The sequence below is a fragment of the Saimiri boliviensis genome, chromosome 17, assembly GCF_048565385.1.
Source record: "Saimiri boliviensis isolate mSaiBol1 chromosome 17, mSaiBol1.pri, whole genome shotgun sequence".
Taxonomy (NCBI): Eukaryota; Metazoa; Chordata; class Mammalia; order Primates; family Cebidae; genus Saimiri; species Saimiri boliviensis.
In genome coordinates, this window is record NC_133465.1 from 22,509,383 (window position 1) to 22,527,746 (window position 18,364).

General features: G+C 49.2%; 1 pseudogene; it reads right to left on the reverse strand.

Moving 5' to 3' along the window:
• Positions 1-5,520: 5,520 nt before the first annotated feature.
• On the reverse strand, positions 5,521-14,465 carry LOC101040488 (uncharacterized; annotated as a pseudogene).
• Positions 14,466-18,364: the final 3,899 nt, after the last annotated feature.

Sequence of the window (18,364 nt, forward strand, 5' to 3'; positions counted from 1 at the left end):
CTCCATTTTAAAGGTAAAACCAAGCCTTTATCTTTCCTTCGCCTGAACTCCAAGCTTTGTCCACGCGTATTAGATGTTGGTGGAGACACGGACTGTGCCACCCCACGGGCCACCCTTTGCTCTGGGGCCGGGGAAAGCGCCCGCAGCCTAGGCTGGGGGGCGGGGCCCGAATCGGGAACAACAACGTGGAGGGCGGAAGCCCGGCCCTCTCCACGCCTGGAGACCGGCGGTGGGCGGGGCGCGGGGGCGGGGTCCGCTGCGTCCGGCTGCAACCGCGCTCCCCGGAGGGCGGGACCCCGTCGCCCGCCGCCGGCTTCCTCCCGGCGCCAGTGTTTAGGGGCGCCCGGGTGCAATCGGAACGTCAACTCTTTGAGGCAGGCTGGCTCTAAATCCTCTCACTTCACAGATTAGGAAACTGAGGCCGAGACGGGCAGGGACTCGTCTATGGTCGTTCCGATTGCCACCTGCTCCTCTCCCCCGTGGGGGAAGCACTTCTCCCTGAGCCCAGGGACGACTCTGAAGCCAGTTCTGGGAGGAGGGCCCCCAACTAGAAAAATGCCAGGGAGGAATGGCAACCCTGACCACTTAACACACTGTGACTGAGGCAACAAAAATCTTCACCTGAGACCCAGCCCTGCTGTTCTGCTTCCTCGGTGGAAGCCACACGAGCCCACTGGTACAGCGGCAGCAATAGACACAGGGCGGCTGAAAGCTGATTTGGAGCGTCTCGGAGCACGTCGATTGTGCTGTGCCCGTGCGGGGGGAGTACCCCCTGTTCTGGCCCCAGGCTCCTTTCTTTGCTAACCCATCCAAGAAGAGGGGGACAGTCAGTGGCAGTAGGTTCAGGACTCCACAGCCGCGGCTTCCCCGTCACATATAGCCAGAAAGCAAAGCTTCATGAGGCTGAGAGGCAGGCCAATCCATTCCATCACATGGCACCCTCGGAGCGTTCCTATTTTGAGGACTGGTTGGAAGAGAGCTAGAAACGTAGAAAGCGGGCCTTTGAGGGCATCGTAATGCATCCTAGGGGGAAAAATCTGCAGATACTGGCAATCAAGGACTTAGTGAACCAGAGGAAGAGGGCCGTTTGCAAGCACTAGTCTACAGGGGCCTCTGATCTTTTCACATTTACTGCTCCCGCATCTAGAGCTGAGCATGGGGAGGTCACCACACACATGTCCAGGTAGGTACCACTGACTTTGCTTATGATGAAGCTGGAGCAAGGCGGATTAGAACGGAGCTCAGTTCTTCTTCATGAGATGCATGCCCCTTTCCTGGAAGGGCTGGGTCTGTGCTGGCTAAGGTGTCTGCCACTTGCTACCGGTAGGGCTGGGCCTGGCCGGTTCTGCACAACTAGAGAAAATGGGAAATTCAAAGGCAATGTAACATATAGGTGGCAGTGGTATGGGAACTCTAAACGGTATTGAGGCGTCCCTGACTTGTGATGGCTCGACTTTTCAGGTTTACAATGGTTGCACAAGCGATAATCTAGCGGGCACTCAATTTGGGGTGGGGTTATGGTGGTAGGTGGAGGAGTGTCTGTACATAATAGTGACCCGAGATAATGCTGTTGGCCCAGTTCTTATTTTATGTGGGGTTAGCACCATGGCAGGTCGTGCTCCGGCCAGCCCTCCCTACCGTTCTTAGGTGGCTATGCACTCACACAGCCCTGGAGTTTCTGCTGAAGGCTGAAGTCCAATTTTTTTTTCTTCTTCTTTGTCACTGGCCAGCTCTAAACCAGTAAGGAGGCACCTCTCTGAAATACAGTATTCGGAAGTCACTGTTTGCTTCAGGGGTGAGGAAGCAGATGAGAGTAGAGTGAGCAGAGATTTGAATGCCAGCGTCTCCATTGCCCCAATACCCCATCTGCTCCAGAGCTTAGTGATGTTTGCTATTTAAAACAAACAACCTTACTGGCTTCACATGATCATCTGTTTATTTGGGTCATGTGGGGACAGCAGCCAGGGGATGTTGGGCAAAAACAAGAGTTTAGAAGGGAGGCTGTGGCCAAACGCGGTGGCTCACGCCTGTAATCCCAGTACTTTGGGAGGCCAAGACCGGTGGATCACTTGAGGTCAGGAGTTCAAGACAAGCCTGGCCAACGTGATGAAAACCCATCTCTACTAAAAAATATATACATATATACAAAAAATTAGTTGGGTGTGGTGGCAGGTGCCTGTAATTCCAGCTTCTGGGGGGTTAAGGCAGGAGAATCGCTTGAACCCAGGATGTGGAGGTTGCAGTGAGCTGAGATCACACCACTGCACTCCAGCCTGGGCAAGAGAGAGAGACTCCGTCTCCCACCTCCCAAAAAAAAAAAAAAAAAAAAGGAGGCTGTTTCTGGGCCTATTGTTGCCTACAGGAGCCTGAAAATGGCCAAAAACAATACCTCATCAAGCAAGCTTTCCCCACGTGGGGAGTGGACAGTGGGGGTGGGAGATACCTAAGATACTTATGAAGGGGGATGGGAGGGGAATTAATAGGAGGGCTGTTGAACATTTTAGCCCCAGCTTCCTGGGGGTGGAGCCAGAATAGAGACTGGCAACTGTACTCACTCCAGAGAAAGAGAAACAAGTCTTTTTTGGTTTCAGCAGAAAGGTTAGCAGGTTTGGGGAATTAGCCAAAGGCCAGCAATCTCCAAAAGGTGTTCCTTAAGTTTTTCTTTTTTTTTTTTTTTTTTGAGACAGAGTCTCACTTTGTCACCACAGGCTGGAGTGCAGTGATGTGATCTCAGCTCACTATAACCTCTGCCTCCCGGGTTCAAGCAATTCTCCTGCCTCAACCTCTGGAGTAGCTGGGATTACAGGCGCATGCCACACACCCAGCTAATTTTTGTATTTTTCGTAGAGACGAGTTTGACCATGTTGGCCAGTATAGTCTCAAACTCCTGACCTCAGGTGATCCACCAGCCTCGGCCTCCCAAAGTGCTGGGATTACAGGCTAAGCCTCCATGCCCAGCTGTTCCTGAAGTTTCTTCATGGCTTCTAGGCACTTCACCTTTGAGCAGGAGAAAACCTGGGCTACCCAACATTGTGACTTTTTCATAAGATTTCTGTTTTCAGTCTTCCTCCTCAAGTCTCGTGCACCCCCGCTGCCCAGTTCAAATTCCATTACGTCCTCCAGTTTTTTAATCTTTTATTCTTATTCACCAGTCACAATAAGAAGCACCAATTCAGGCTGGGTGCGGTGGCTCATGCATGTAATCCCTTCACTTTGGGAGGCCGAGGCAGGCAGATCACCTTAGGTCGGGAGTTCCAGACCAGCCTGACCAATATGGAGAAACCCCATCTCCACTAAAAATACAAAATTAACTGGGTGTGGTGTCATGCACCCGTAATCCCAGCTACTAGGGAGGCTGAGGCAGGAGAACTGCTTGAACCTGGGAGGTGGAGGTTGCAGTGAGCCGAGACCGTGTCACTGCCCTCCAGCCTGGGCAATAAGAGTGAGCCTCCATCTCAAAAAAAAAAAAAAAAAAAGAAGCACTAGTTCTCCAATTTTTTAATATGCTGAGCCAGAGATAACCCCTCAGTGGAACTGTCTTCGTTCCCAACCCCTAATACTCACCCAACAAGCCATGAACTCCAAGAGCTATGAAAACCAGTTCCTTGACCCTATAAAGCCGTCATCAGATGGGGGAAAGGTGTGAAGCCAAAAGCACAGATATTCACACTAGATCCCAGAAGGTGTCTCCCAGCCCTTCAAGCCCTGGCGGCTCATCTTTTGCAAGCAGCTGAGGAGCTTTTCACATACCATCGTTAAAACAAGGCCCAAGGGAAAGAGCCAGCTACAGGATGAAGAAGAAGAAACAGAAGACCAGAACACTCAAGACACACCAGGGAAGACCTGTTTCATAAAGATTTATTGTGTGCCTGACATGGTATTTGGTGGGACCGCCGGTAAGCCCAAGTGGGGTGATCGCAGAGTGGAACTCCACTCCACAGTGAGACCTGCAGAAGGTTAGTTCTGCTGTCCCTGCCGTGCTGGACGCAGCAGCAGAGACAGGACTACATGAGGACCCAGAAGGCACTGCCACGCTCATTTTAGATGTAGCCAACCTTCTGTGTCCATGGGTTCCACCCCCATGGAGACAACTAACTGTGGATCAAAAATACTCAGGAAAGGCTGGGCGCGGTGGCTCAAGCCTTTAATCCCAGCACTTTGGGAGGCCAAGGCGGGTGGATCACAAGGTCAAGAGATCGAGACCATCCTGGTCAACATGGTGAAACCCCGTCTCTACTAAAAATACAAAAAATTAGCTGGGCATGGTGGCACGTGCCTGTAATCCCAGCTACTCAGGAGGCTGAGGCAGGAGAATTGCCTGAACCCAGGAGGCCGAGGTTGCGGTGAGCCGAGATCGCGCCATTGCACTCCAGCCTGGGTAACAAGAGCGAAACCCCATCTCAAAAAAAAAAAACCTCAGGAAAAAAAATTACAAAAATACAGTAAGAGGCCGGGCGCGGTGGCTCAAGCCTGTAATCCCAGCACTTTGGGAGGCCGAGGCGGGTGGATCACGAGGTCGAGAGATCGAGACCATCCTGGTCAACATGGTGAAACCCCGTCTCTACTAAAAATACAAAAAAATTAGCTGGGCGTGGTGGCGCGTGCCTGTAATCCCAGCTACTCAGGAGGCTGAGGCAGGAGAATTGCCTGAACCCAGGAGGCGGAGGTTGCGGTGAGCCGAGATCGTGCCATTGCACTCCAGCCTGGGTAACAAGAGCGAAACTCCGTCTCAAAAAAAAAAAAAAAAAAAAAAAAATACAGTAAGAAATAATACAAATGAAAAAACAAAACCAACACAGCAGAACTATTTACACACCATTTACATGGTGTGAGGCATTCAAGTAGCGTAGAGGGGATTTAAAGGATACAGGAGGATGTGCATAGGTTCCACATAAGGAATTTGAGCATCATCCGTGGACGGTATTTGGGGGCTCCTGGAATCAGCCCCCATGGGACAGTGAGAAGTGACCGTAATCATCTTTTTCTTTTTTTTTTTTTTTTTGAGACGCAGTTTCGCTCTTGTTGCTCAGGCTGGAGTGCAGTGGCGCAATCTCACCTCACCGCAACCTCCTCCTCCTCCTAGGTGCAAGTGATTCTCCTGCCTCAGCCTCTTGAGTAGCTGGGATTACAGGCATGTGCCACCATGCCCAGCTAATTTTGTAGTTTTAGTTGAGATGGGATTTCTCCATGTTGGACAGCCTGGTCTCAAACTCCTGACCTCAGGTGATCTGTCCGCCTCAGCCTCCCGAAGTGCAGGGATTACAGGCATCAGCCACCGCCCCTGGCTGTAATCATCTTTTTCTATGTAGAGATAAAAAGAAATTCAGTGGATTTAAGGCTGGGCCAGTTAGCTGAGCCTGAGTCCTGAAAGACCCAGTTTGAACAATGAGGAGGACTTGGAATTACTCTGACAGAGGTGGACCCATCCAATCATCAGTGAAATGGGGTCCCCACAGCCAGAAGTTTCCACAGGACTCTACCTCTTTTCCCCACCCTGAGTGAGCTGTCAGAGGACCTCACCTGAACTCACTGAACAGGTCCAATCAAGTTCCACCTTCCATTCATGTGCTTTCCAGAAGCTGGGCACGGTGGCTGATGCCTTAAGCCCCAGCCACTTGGGAGGCTGTGACAGGTGAACTGCTTGAGCTCAGGATTTCAAGGCTAGTCTGGACAACATAGCAAGACAGTCTCTGAAGAAAAAAAAAATCGAGGCCTCATATGATGTCATAGCTGGAGGAGTTGGGATCACCTGGTCTGACCTCCCAAGAGGTGTATCCAAGGTCGAAAAGCTGCCAAGTGTCAGCTGTGCTGAGCGGTGGTGGTCCTCTGGCTAGCTGGGACAGGCTGGCCCAGGAAGTGTTATCAGTGTGGGGTCTTGAGTTCCTGAAAGCCTCACAGAAGCAAGTGAAAGTGGAGAGCGAGCTCCTCCCCTCCTAGTTAAAGAAAGGAATAATCATTAACCTTGCTTAGTGGCACCCACAAAACAAGCCCAGCAGATGAGCAGGAAGACAGGGAAACAGAGTCAGACCTGCGACCCAGGGGCTCACCGGACCCCGTTCGGCCTCAGCCCTCTGAGGCATGGAGGCTGCTAGCCAGACCCGGGAAGGTCGCCACTACTTACCGGGGCTTTTGTCTGGCAGGAAAGGTGACGGGGAAAGGGACAGATTTTTATCTAAGCAGCCAACGTGGGTGTGGACCCTGAGTAATAAGGAAAGAAACACAGTCAGAAGCAAAGAGGGAGGAGCTACGTCTTCTGAGCTCTTCTGAGAAACCAGAGTCCAGCCAAGCTCAGCAGCTAGAGCCGGGGCTGTGGGTGACAGGGTTGGAAACTTGGGGAGGAGGCGGCTGAGCCAGCAGAAAGGCACAGGAGAAAGATTAGGGCTCCAGGGATTCCTTAAAGGAAAAAGGAGGTGGCTTTATGACAGTAAACCAATTCAGGTCGAGGGAGTAGGGCCGGGCAGAAGGGATGAGTAAAGAGGGGTGGAGTCTTGCCATGTGAGTCAAGAGTCCGCTGGATCACGCAGGGGTGGGGACATCCGTGATAGGGAAGGCACCTCCCAGGACAGAGGGGCTGCAATGCGATCAGTGCCCCATGGAAAGGACTCAGGTCTATCTATGTCTCAGCAGCCTCAGTTCACACCCAAACACAAGGCTGTAGAATCAAGACTTGAAAGCCCAAGAGATCGGCCGCCTGTACCCAGAATGAGGTGATCTCAGGGATTGAGGACCAGAGCAGGGGCCCTCATCCATCCGCTGGCTGGACAGCTCAGAGCAGATGCGGCAGATCCAGGGCACAGCTCTAGGTGCATGAGATCTCTGACCAAGGCCCAGGGCCCACTGGGAGAGCACAGAGCCCTGCTGCCCTGCCTGCTCTAGCCCCTGCCCCATGAGGGACACCTCAGTGGGGAGTGCTGGAGCTTCCCACCATCTATCTGATGAGCGACTGAAATAATGCCAAACCATTTGCTAAAGACAGGTCCTGAAACTTCACACCGTACACCAATGCAAATTCAAATGCTACATGTAAACAATAAAACCAAAATAGCCATAATAAAATAGAGGAAAAGTTTTCAGCTCTAGGGTGGTGAAAGGAGTTTCTACCTATAAAGGCAAACAAAGAAAACAGAAAGGTGCAGTGTGATAGATTTGATTACCTCTAAAAGCTCCTAACTAAACAAAATCATCATTAAAGAAAAGAAAAAGGGGCTGGGTGTGGCGGCTCAGGCCTGTAATCCCAGCACTTTGGGCAGCGGAGGTGGGTGGATCACCTGAGGTCAGGAGTTGGAAACCAGCCCGGGCAACATGGCGAAACCCTGTCTCTACTAAAAATACAAAACACTAGCTGGGTGTGGTGGTGCACGACCGTAGTCCCAGCTACTTGGGAGGCAAAGGCAGAAGAATTGCTTAAACCCGGGAGGCAGAGGTTGGTCTGAGCCGAGATCGTGCCACTGCACTCCAGTCTGGGATGGGGTGGGGAGTGGGGGGCCGTGAGGGGTGTGGGGGGAAAGAGCAAGACTCCACCTTAAAAAGAAAAATAGGCAAATGACAACATGAAGAAACAGACTGGGTGGCTCACACCTGTAATCCCAGAACTTTGGGAGGCCAAGGTGGGTGGATCACCTGAGGTCAGGAGTTCAAGACTGGCCTGGCCAACATGACAAAACCCCATCTCTACTAAAAATACAAAAAATTAGCTAAGCAAGGTGATGGGCAACTGTAATCCCAGCTACTCTGGAGGCTGAGGCAGGAGAATTGCTTGTACCTGGGAGGCAGAGGTTGCAGTGAGCCAAGGTTACCCCATTATACTCCAGCCTGGGCAACAGAGCAAGACTCCGTCTCAAAAAATAAAATTAAATTTAAAAAAATTAAAAACCCAACAAAATGAAGGGATATTTTAGCAAGATGTGCCCTTGCAATTCAATAAGAAAAAAGCACTTGGGGCTGGGCGTGGTGGCTCACCCCTGTAATCCAAGCACTTTGGAGTCCAAGGCGGGCAGATCACCTGAGGTTGGGAGTTCAAGACCAGCCTGACCAACATGGTGAGATGCTGTCTTAAAAAAAAAAAAAAAGAAAAGAAAAAGAAAAAAGCACTTGGATAGAAAAATGAATGGAACAAAAAATTAATGAAACAATAAATATATGAACTCTAACATATAAATATATGAAAGCTGAACCTTGCCAATACCTTAATAAAATTCAAATGATGAAATAATTTCTTGCCTATCAATTAATAAAGAATATATATATATGTATATATATATATATATATATATATATATATATATTTTTTTTTTTTTTTTGAGAAGTGTCGCTGTTGTCCCTCCCCAGGCTGGAGTGCAGTGGCACAATCTTAGCTTACTGCAATCTCCGCCTCCCGGGTTCAAGTGATTCTCCCGCCTCAGCCTCCCAAGTAGCTGGGATTAAAGGCATGTGACACCAGACCTGGATAATTTTTTATTTTTAGTAGGGAAGGGATTTCACCAGGTTGACCAGGCTGGTCTCGATCTCCTGACCTCAGGTGATCTGCCCACCTCAACCTCCCAAAGTGCTAGGATTACAGATGTGAGCCACTGTGCCCTTCAGGGATTTTTCAAAATTAGCCTGCTACTGTTATTAAAAGGTATGGTAAAAACAGGGACTCATGGGCTCACATGATCCTCCTGCCTCAGGCTCACAAGCAGCTGTGCTGTGAGTGCATGCCACCATGCCTGGCTAAGTTTTTGTATTTTTGTAGAGATGGGGTCTCACTACATTGCCCAGGCTGGTCTTGAACTCCTGGGCGCAAGCAATTTGCCTGCCTCAGCCTCCCAAAGTGCTGGGATTACAGGGGTGAGCTACTGTGTCCAGCCATAAAGATTTTCATACAAAGATATTCACCAAAGCACTATTTACAATAATGAAGATGAAACCAATCATGAAAGTGAAAGCCAGATAATCCAAATTTCCAACTGGGAACGACTGGCTTCTGGAGCAATGCTCACAATACTGGCAGCACATGAAAACAACAGGGTTGCTGCTATATTAGCAGGGTTGGCTCTGGGCAGTGTGGTTGCTGCTCATTTTTATCTTTACAAGTTTTCTGAAGCATGTCAACTTTATAATAAAAAATTATGATGTATTACTAAATGAAATAGATTATAAAACAGTGAGATACAATATGATCTACATTTTCTATGTAAAAAGTATATGCATATAAAAATACAAAGACAACAAAATGTAAAATTATTTCATTTGAATAGAATTCTAGTTTTATTCATTATTTTCTAAAATCTTTTTTGAGACAGGGTCTCACTCTGTTGCCCAGGCTGGAGTGCAGTGGTGTTCTCATGGTTCACTGCAGCCTTGACCTTCCTGACTCAAGTGATCCTTCTACCTCAGCCTCTTGAGTACCTGGAACTATAGGTGTATACCACCCCATGCCTATTTTTTTTTTTTTTTTTTTTGTAGAGATGGTGTTTTGCCATGTTACCCAGGCTGGTCTCGAACTCCTGAACTCAAGTGATCCATCCACCTTGGCCTCCCAAAGTGCTAAGATTAGAGGTGTGAGCCACAGTGCCCAGTCTTCTAAATTTTTTATAATAAAAATGTATTGCTTTTAAAAATAAAATTGTCAGGCCGGGTGTGGTGACTCAAGCCTGTAATCCCAGCCCTTTGGGAGGCCGAGGCAGGTGGATCACATGAGGTCAGAAGTTCAAGACCAGTTGGCCAACATGGTGAAACCCCATCTCTATAAAAATAAATAAATAATAAAAATAAAATTGTTGGACTAAGAATTTTAAAAAATTGAAGTTGTCACAGGGAAAATGTTGGCCTGTCCTGTATTAGAAAGGGCTCCCATCTTTAGGATCTCACGTCCACGTCTCTTGATCTCAACTAACTCCCCTGCCTATGGGTCTAGTTCCCATCCTGCTCTTTCTTTGGAAAGCTCCTAGTTCACTCTCCAAAGCAGGTTTCATCTTGTTCTTCGCCCAAAATACCAAAATCTGCTCTTTCTGCTGCTTTACTCTGAAGCTCCCCCAGAAATCGTCATTCTTAACAGCCCAGGTGAGCCATGAGGAAGCAGCGAAGGTGGGGGCCCTAAGAATGGAGCGCTCAGGCCAGGTGCGGTGGCTCATGCCTGTCATCCCAGCACTTTGGGAGGCTGAGGCAGGCAGATCATGATGTCAGGATATTGAGACCAGCCTGGCTAACCCCATCTCTACTAAAAGTACAAAAAATTACCTGGGCGTGGTGGCATGCGCCTGTAGTCCCAGCTACTTGGGTGGCTGAGGCAGGAGAATTGCTTAAACCTGGGAGGCAGAGGTTACAATGAGCCGACATTGTGCCACTGCACTCCAGCCCGAGTGACAGAGCAAGATTCTGTCTCAAAAAATAAAATAAAATAAACAAAAAGAATGGAGAGCTCTACTGGGCTGGACTGGGGAAGAGGTTTCTGAGGTGGAATTGGTGGGATTTAGTGGAAGACTCTAAACCTGGTGGGAAAGGACAGGGAAGAACAGAGATTTGTACTCAGGACAGCTGGGTGGATGGTGAGCAGGGCAAGAGGAGAAGCAGGTGCAGACAGAGGAGTTTGCACGGCCGTGGGCCTCAGGGTGAGGAACGAGGGTGTTGGAAGTTCAGGGAGGGTCTGGATGTGGATGCAGTGAATGTATGAGGAGAGGCTGCAGTGACTGGAGTGGAGGAGCCCAGCCGGCATGGGAGAAAAGAGCAAGCAGGCCCACAGATAGACTCCTGAGGACTCCTCCCTTAAGAGGAGGGAAGGGCCCTAAAAAAGGAAAACAGGGAGGGGCAGACCAGTAGGTCAGGTGAGGGGGGGGGGGAAGTGGAGGCAGTGAACACACAGCGGTTCCACCCCTGGTGGCAGAAGTGGCCACTAACAAATGGTTTACCGCCCCCCCCAAAAAAAAATTTTTTTTTGACACAAGGTCTCACTTTGTCACTGAGATTGGAATCCACCAGTGCGATGCTGGCTCACTGCAACCTCTGCCTCCCAGGTTCAACGGATTCTCCTGCCTCAGCCTCCCAAGTAGCCGAGATTACAGGCACATGCCACCACACCTGGCTAATTTTTGTATTTTAGTAGAGATGGGGTTTCGCCATGTTGGCCAGGCTGGTCTCAGTCTCCTGACATCAGGTGATCTGCCCTTCTCGGCCTCCCCAAGTGCTGGGATTAGAGGCATGAGCCACCGAGCCTGGCCGAGACGTTTTCCTTTAAGAATGAAAAAGTCGGCGGGGCGTGGTGGCTCACGCTTGTAATCCTGGCACTTTGGGAGGCCGAGGCAGGTGGATCACGAGGTCAAGAAATTGAGACCATCCTGGCCAACACGGTGAAATCCAATCTCTACTAAAAATACAAAAAAATTAGCTGGGCATGGCGGCACGCACCTGTGGTCCCAGCTACTCGACAGGCTGAGGCGGAAGAATCACTTGAACCAAGCAGGCGGAGGTTGCAGTGAGCCGAGATTGCGCCACTGCACTCCAGCCTGGTGACAGCAAGACTGCATCTCAAAAAAAAGAATGAAACAGTCCTTATCTGTGCTGGTCCAGAGCTCACTGAAATACTGGCCAGAGTTTGGTCCATAAAGCCCCCAAAGAAACCCACATTTGGGTGGCTGGGTGCAGTGGCTCACACCTGTAACCCCAACACTTTGGGAGGCCGAGGCCAGTGGATCACTGAGGTCAGGAGTTTCAGACCAGCCTGGCCAACACGGTGAACCCTTGTCTCTACTAAAAATACAAAAACAGCCAGGCATTGTGGCGGGTGCCTGTAATCTCAGCTATTTGGGAGGCTGAGGCAGGAGAATTGCATGAACCCAGGAGGTGGAGGTTGCAGTGAGCTGAGATTGTACCACTGCCCTCCTGCCTGGGCAACAAGAGTGAAACAGTCTCAAACAACAACAACAAAAACAGCCACATTTGGCCACTGAAGGCAGGAATCCTGGGAGTAACATGTGTGAGGTAAGGATCCTGTGTCAGAGCAGACAGGGACTCCCCCTTCCCAGCAGGAGACACAGAGTTTCCAAATGGCAAGTCTCTGGGCACGGGCCCGGCCACCGGTGTCCGAGGAGGGGGCCTGCTCAGCAGTGCTCTCTGGGATCCCTTCTCATTCTCTCTGGATGACAGCAGCACAAGCAATGCCATTTCCCTGGGGCCTGACAGGCTGCTCGAGGCAGCCAAGTGCCCCAGCTGGGAACTTCCTGGCTCTGGTTTTTAGATTCTGGGGCGACATTCCCTGAATGGGTCCACCAGATGGCAGGCAGCCTTTGCTCTTCCCAGACTGACACTAGTTCCCATACCTACCTGGGGAGGAGGCCTGGCTATTTTTCTGACAATTGCTACCTTCTCTAGAAAGCTCAAAAAGCACATCAGTTTTGTGTTTTTCTATAAGTGAAATACTTGGAGCTGCCTTACTAAAAAAAAAAAAATTAACTCTCTCTTCCATTATACAATTATATATTACCAAAGAATAATTTATCCAATAACCAGTTATTTCCTATTGATTCTGGTCCAACATGTACTTTCACTAGACATTTTATTTTGTACTTTCACTAACTGCTGCCAAATACAAAGTTCTGTGAAGATCTGGTACATAGATTAAGGATTCTAAGTAATTCCACTGACTACATGTCATTCATTGATCATAGGCTGGAAAACAGTATGACCAGATGGTTTTTCCTTCCCTGTGTCATACGACTGAACTCTCCTTCCCTGGAGGCCCATTTCCATCTCAAGTGCAGCATTTGTCATAGACTTTTGAGATCTGCCACAAGAGCCCAATCTTGGCCTCTTGGACCTGAGTTCAAATCCCGTTTCTATGACTTAGCTCTGTGGATAATCTTCGAGCAAGTCACTGACACTCTCCGAGCTTCCATTTCCTTTAGCCTCCAGGCAGGAAGGTCACGCGGACTGATGGGTTACTGAGATAGTCTGTGTGGAAGGGGACACTCAATACTGGTCCCTGTGCCTCCCTCTGTAACATGAAGTATGGGTTTTGCTCTTTTTCTTTTTTTTTTGAGATGGCGTTTCACTCTTGTTACCCAGGCTGGAGTGCAATGGCGCGATCTCGGCTCACCGCAACCTCCGCCTCCTGGGTTCAGGCAATTCTCCTGCCTCAGCCTCCCGAGTAGCTGGGATTACAGGCACGCGCCACCATGCCCAGCTAATTTTTTTGTATCTTTAGTAGAGACGGGGTTTCACCATGATGACCAGGATGATCTCAATTTCTTGACCTCGTGATCCACCCGCCTCGGCCTCCCAAAGTGCTGGGATTACAGGCTTGAGCCACCGCGCCCGGCTGAGTTTTGCTCTTTTTCAAAGGTGGTACTTTTTACACCTGCAGGTATACACATGAGGTCTCAGCCTTTCCATCCGAGTCTATTGATACAAGGTTTTCTGAACAGAAACTGAAAATTCAAAGAAGCAGAAGACAGGCAAGTGTTTCTACCTTCTCCTGAGGTCTCTAACTCTGTGAAGCAAGGATTCCTCATCTCTAGCAGGCAGAACACAAGGCTTAGTAAACTGACTTACCCCATGCAAGGAATGGAACTGGACAGGAATCCCGGTCCGAACGTCGAAGTCTGTGCTCCTTCCCGCCTCTCGCTCCACTAGGGAGGGTGGAAAGCGTGTTGGGTCTCCACCTGCCCGGCCCTGTCAGAGCACCGCGTGCCAGCCAGTTCTGTCAAGTTGGACTGCACTTTTCCTCGACCCCTTCTCCTCTCAGTTCCCTTGTGAGGGAAGCACCCCCCATCTTCCACTTCCCTAAGGAAACCCACACTTCTGCTTGGACGGAGACTGGCAGACAGGCTGCACCTCAAAGGCCATCTGGAGGGGGCAAGGATGTTCCTTGTTACAAGAGTCCCTGGAGTGCAAAGCACAGCCTCCAACCGGCCACACTGGCAACTGCAAACATCAACCGCTGTTTTAGTCATTTGGCTGAGTCACCGCAGAGGATGTGAATGTCTTCCCGGACAGAGCAGGAATGTGCCCGTCGTCGGTGGGCCTCTGATGCTGCGCTGCACTCACACCTAGGGCTGCGTACTCTGGGTTACAGGAAAGTTCAGCACGCTCAATGCTGCCTGCAGGAGGCAGAAGCCAACTCATTCTCTTCAGCCTCTTCCGGGTTTACCAAGGTCAGTGCCCATTCAAACCAAGTCTCCTGCTCGTCAACTTCCCTAAAAAGCATGTGGCGGTGACCCTTGCCTGAGGCCAGCCCTCGACGGCTGGAAAGCTGCTGCACCTCTGATATGCTCCTTCTTCCAGGGACTCCTGACTTATTTTCCCACCTGGACCTTCCTCCTCCTCCTAATGGGCACAACTGCTGGGTGGCTGCAACATCTGATCTTGTACCAGAAACGTAAGGGGAGATGGGATTTACCCTGAGTGCACACAGACCCCAGGGTTAGTAAGACCCATGTTCTACCTAGAAACGCCCTGGTGAGAAGCAAGGCCTGGCTAACCTGCATCATAGACACCACACAGAACCCTCCACTTCTGATATAAGAAGCACATGACACGCCCGTTAGCCAGCCAACCGGAGACACCCCACACAAGAGTCAACAAAAGAACACGGAACACCTGCTTTCTTGGAGATCTTGACATTACTCCTCTGGAACATAAGGCTTTTGGAAAGTTTCTGTTTTAAGATCCGTAAACATGTCCCCTCCAGTATCTTCATTAACTAGATATGTCAAGAAAAAGTTGATCCACAGGACTGGCTCGACCTGGATCTATTCTAGAGTAGAGTGGTGGGGAAGAACAGGAAAACAGTCAGCTGGGACCATTAAAGAAACATTAAAAGGTGGAAAGGGATTACACCGGGTAAAGAGACCATGGCTAGTGTTTTTTTTCCTCTTTCTGCTTTTATTTTTCAAATTTTATTTATGTGAAAATGTATTTGTTTACATAAAAATACAAATCTGGGTAGGAACTGGTATTTCAAGAAAACACCGAGGATACAATTGTCTCCATTCCCACAGGGAAGTGAAGGCGTTTGATAAAAGGGCCGAGACTGCCCCCGTGTGGCAACGGAGGGAAACGCCGCGGCTCCGGCGGGAAGGAGGGGCTCCAGCTGGCCGTGAAGTCATCAGCTCCCTTCTTTAAAAAGGCCTTGGATTTTCCACAGGCTTTTTTTTTGCAGCTTTTCCACTCCTGGCAGTTTTGTTATTCCTGTCAGAACTTAGAAGTTCGAGAGCTCACATGGTAAGCTTTGATTTCCGCTGAGAGGAAAGGCTTTATGTTGTATAAAAAATACATACTAATCTACACGAACCTTAAGATGAGTTAGCGTAAAGGCCGCGGCAGAGCCTCAGCCCTGCCAGGATGCACAGCAAAGGTCTGGGGTGGGAACAGTGAGGCCAGGGCGTGCGGGGAAGGAACCAAGCTGACAGAGGCAAAGCTGATGCGGAAGAACAAAAGCGGTTTTAGTTTGCCTCGAAAACAGGCTCAGCTTCTGTCTCCACTTTGGTTATCAAGAGACCAGAGCTGATTCTAGGGACCAGAAAAGAATTTAGGATCATACCACAAAGACTTCATTTCAAACCAATCCATCAACATGAACTTGGCCTCTGGACAATTAAGGAGAGTAACACTCAAGATCATGAGTCAATGGCCTATTTCTTCAAAGAAGAAAACAATGTTCCCACCTAGAGAGAGGTAGATGCCATGACGCAGCACACACAATCATAAAGCAGAGGCATGGCCACGACAACGTGTAGATGTCCTTTAAAAACATTTTCAACGTTCTCACTAGGTAGTCTAAGAAGTTAATCTTCTCAGAGAAGGAAATGGAGGCATCCAAATGCAAAGCCACTCAGCTGCAGACTGTGAAAGCCAGCCTTGTCACGTGGTGGGTGTTTTTTTTGTTTTTTGGTTTTTGTTTTGAGACAGAGTCTCCCTCTGTCACTCAGCCTGGAGTGCAGTCAGCAGCACAATCTCGGCTCACTGCACCTCCACCTCCCGGGTTCAAGTGATTCTCCTGCCTCTGCCTCCCGAGTAGCTGGGATTACAGGCGCCTGTCATGATGCCCAGATAATTTTTGTCTTTTTTTTTTTTTTTTTTTTGAGGCGGAGTTTCGCTCCTGTTACCCAGGCTGGAGTGCAATGGCGCGATCTCGGCTCACCGCAACCTCCACCCCCTGGGTTCAGGCAATTCTCCTGCCTCAGCCTCCTGAGTAGCTGGGATTACAGGCACGTGCCACCATGCCCAGCTAATTTTTTGTATTTTTAGTAGAGACGGGGTTTCACTATGTTGACCAGGATGGTCTCGATCTCTTGACCTCGTGATCCACCCGCCTCGGCCTCCCAAAGTGCTGGGATTACAGGCTTGAGCCACCGCGCCCGGCCAATTTTTGTCTTTTTAGTAGAAATAGGGTTTCACCATGGTGGCCAAGTTGGTCTCAAACTCCTGACCGTCTCAAGTGATGCACCCACCTTGGCCTCCCAAAGTGCTGGGATCACAGATGTGAGCCACCACACCTGTCCACTATCACGAATTTTTAAAACCCTCAAGTCATTAGCTTTACACATAAAATCTCATCCAGGACACCAAGCCCTAAACCTAGGGACAGAAACACATACAGACACAGAAAAACCTTCTGTGCCTCAGTTATACGGAGTATTTTCTGGAAACCTCTAAGAAAGAGACTTAAGCAAAGGCCAGTCCTGTGCCTGAAAGACATGGGAACAGGCAAGGCGGTTAGGTAAACACAATACTGTTACAGCATGGAAACATACTTCTAAGACATTCAGTGAAAACAAGACCAAAATACAAACCTGAATATGCAGCATGAGTACAACCCAAGCGAACCCACACTCACACCCCATCTACAGAGAGACTGGAAAGAAACACGCCAATCCCAATAGCGGTTCTGTTTTCAGAAGGCCAACTCGGGGTACTTTGTTGTTTTGACTTTCATTTTCCCAGTCTTTCATGAGCACGTACCACTCTTTCGTAATGAAAAAAGCAAGTAACTACTTACTTCTTACTGAATGCATGGTTGCCACTCAACCAATTATCCTAAAGTTATACCAAGAAAACTAGGTTTGCATCCAGCAAATGACTCAAATGTGATGTTCATTTGAGGTAAGTACAGTGGGCTGGTGTGGGCTAGGGCATAATTACTAGACCAGGGTAGTTTGAGGTCCTGAATGGAGGCTTGCCTCTGTAAGACCCTACGTACTGGTTTTCACAGCCTGACATATGAGTGGTTAGACTAGAATAATGCTTCTTAATCCTTAGTGGATTACTGACGCCACTGTCTATGTCTGAGGGTTCTGGGGACCCTCTCTCCAGAAAACAAACAAAAACACGCTCACAGAGCTTCTAGAAGTAACTCTAGAAGGTGTATGGACTCTCTGGAGGTTCACGGACCAAGTTAAGAACACTGGTCAGTGGCCAGGCGCAGTGGCTCACATCTGTAATCCCAGCACTTTGGGAGGCCAAGGTGGGTGGATCACCTGAGGTCAGGAGTTAGAGACTAGCCTGGGCAACATGGTGAAATCCCATCCCTACTAAAAACACAAAATTAGCCGGGCATGGTGGCAGATGCCTGCAATCCTAGCTACTTAGGAGGTTGAGGTAGGAGAATCACTTGACCCTGGGAGGTGAAGGCTGAATCGAGTCAAGTCGAGATTGCACCATGCACTCCAGCCTGGGCAACAAGAGTGAAATGCCATCTCCAGACAAACAAACCAACCAACAAAAACACCACTGGTCACTGTGCTGTCTTCTCTAGCCCCAGCTCCACAGCCACACTACAGCACAGTCATTCCATTTCCTGTGTCTTTGCTGAGGGCCTGGTCTAGCTGCTGCCAAGATATGCCAAGGTCATCAGCTTTCTGTCCTCACCAACAGCCACCTCTCAGAAGGGTGGCTTAGCTACTCAGCCCCAGTCTTCTTAGCAGATAGCAAGGAGCTCCGGCAAAGATTTTAGTCTAAATAGAACTCTGGGTTGCTGATGCATCATCAAGCTGTTAAAGTCATGCACAGCAAAAGGCTGCCCCCTTTTCCACGGGTATTTCTGCAGGACCCTGGCATTCGTATTAGAAACATGTTTTAAGCACACAGTTACCCTGGGCTCAGAACTCTGCAATGTGAGCAGGCAAGCACAGAGGGGATTATAAGTGAAGCCACAAAAAACAGTATCTGATCAGCAAACAAATATCTGAGCCTTTCTGCAGCTACCTACAGCACATACTATTTTGTTCCATTTCTCATTTCTGTCATCAATTGCTTACTTAGCCAGGATTCAAACAGACCACTGGTTTTTAATTTGTGAATGTTCTTATAGTAAAAACAAAACAAGCTTTACTTCAAATGTCCAAACAAAACTCATGCAGTTGTAAAACTGCTATGAAACGGTACTCTG